The sequence below is a fragment of the Meriones unguiculatus genome, chromosome 10 (genome assembly GCF_030254825.1).
Source record: "Meriones unguiculatus strain TT.TT164.6M chromosome 10, Bangor_MerUng_6.1, whole genome shotgun sequence".
NCBI lineage: Eukaryota > Metazoa > Chordata > Mammalia > Rodentia > Muridae > Meriones > Meriones unguiculatus.
The window spans coordinates 62,337,977-62,339,936 of NC_083358.1; the positions used below are offsets into that span (position 1 = coordinate 62,337,977).

Sequence of the window (1,960 nt, forward strand, 5' to 3'; positions counted from 1 at the left end):
GACAGAAACAGTGATTCAGACCAATCACATGATTACAAAGCTGGGGTTTCCAGCAGGGCTCCAGGTGCTCAGGCATGGCTTTGTAGTCTAGGGAAGCAGTGACTTGGGACTGGCAGGCACTGAGCTGGCCCAGAGCTGCCTTGGTGACATGAGGGACAGTGAAGATCTAAGCAGCTGGTGGCTCCAGGGATCTCCAGCCCATGCTTTACTTAGCCAGAGGGTTCCTGATGGACCTGCCAGCAAACTTGGCCTTGCTGCCCAGCCCTTCCTCAAACCTAAGGATCTGACTGTATACAGCCAGGCCCTCAGATTGGCAAGGGGGCACCAGTCATGATCTGCCCAGTGCAGAGTCCCACCACCAGGCCAGTGATGAAAGTAGCCTCAGTCTCCCCAGAGAGATAGGACAACATGATTCCCCAGCCATTGGACTGGGCCAACTTACATGCCTGTAGGGACTCAGTCACAGAGCCAAGGCAGTTGCATCCTGCCCACAGTCTGGCAATCTGCTTAGGGCTGGTTGCTGTGAGATCATGCCCAACCACCTAGATGCCTGCACTATGAACTTTTGCCAAGCTTCCCAGTGCCCCTGGTCAAAGGGGCCTTCAATGGACAGCACTGGGTACTCCTGGATGAAGGACTCATATAAGTCAGCCACCTGGTTGGGCACGATGTATCTGCTGGAGTTATCAGCAGACATGAAGTCCAGGTCATGCTTGCTAGTATGTGGAGGCAGCCACCTCCACGCCAATGACGACTTGCTCAGTGTAGCTGACCTTCCCATTTCCAGTCTTCAGCAGCTCCAGAGCTACTTCTCCGGGATGGTAGGTGCAACTCCACCCTCATCGCCAACATTGGTGGCATCCTTCCCGTATTTCTCCTTGATGACATTCTTCAGGTTGTGGTAAACCTCTGCTCCAGTGTGCATGGCTTCCCAGAAACATAACACCCCCACAGGGTCAGGAACTCTTCCATGACCCATTTGTTGCCAGAACCACCGTTGGTCACATTGAAAGGTGGACTGGCAGGCTGACTTCAGGGTTGCCAGCCAAGTCACCGCTGTTGCACCCCATTTTCCACAGCACCAGCTTTGCAGACACACTCCCAGGATGGCATTTGCACCAAATTTAGATTTATTTTCGGAGCCATCAATCCTGATCATCAGCCTGTCCATCTTCTCTTGCTCCACAATGTTCAGTTTCTTGCTAACCAGAGCAGGCGCAATGGTTTTACTGATGTGCTCAACAGCCTTTGAGGCACTCTCCCCCCTGTAGCAAATCTTATCAGTGTCACAGAGTCCTAGGGCCTCATAGATGCCACTGGAGACACCGGTGTGGAAGAGACTTTTTTGATGTAGAGATCAACCTCAGCAGTGGGATTCCCAATACAGTCACCAAGGATCTCTCTGGCGTGCATCTTGAGAATAGTATATGGTGAATTTCTAGCCATCGGGTCACTTTACAGGAAGATGTAGAGGTTTCTGTACACACCAAAGAGAGCGTTAAGGAGAAATGTGTGCCCCTGGTTTCCCCAGGTTTTATGTTTCTTAATACTGGCATTACTGTTGTTGTTGTTATTATTATTACCACGAGCAATTCCTCTTTCTTCTCACCTCATGGTGAGACATGGTGGACATAGAACCATTCAAGGAAGGATGCCATTTGGTTTTGTATGTTAGACCCATGGGCAGGAGCCTCTATTGTGATGTCTCCACGCATGGGAAGTTTTTATTAAAAGGCATCATGAAATATGCTAACTACTGAACTCCTAAAGCCAATTCCTTAATTACCTTGCTTAAAATATGCTTCAAATAGATCACAGTTGACATCATATGTCACTGATCATGGAAAGAAATGGTAACACTTAAATCAATACATGTTTTAAATTTATTTTCCTTATTATGGTTGTCATAACATTTTGACGTGGATGGCTGACATGTCAACAATGCCGTTATCAGGGAGTA

At 48.6% G+C, this 1,960-nt stretch overlaps 1 pseudogene; it reads right to left on the minus strand.

Moving 5' to 3' along the window:
* Nucleotides 1-205: 205 nt before the first annotated feature.
* Nucleotides 206-1,446, minus strand: LOC110560220 (alpha-enolase-like; annotated as a pseudogene).
* Between the last annotated feature and the right edge of the window lie 514 nt (nt 1,447-1,960).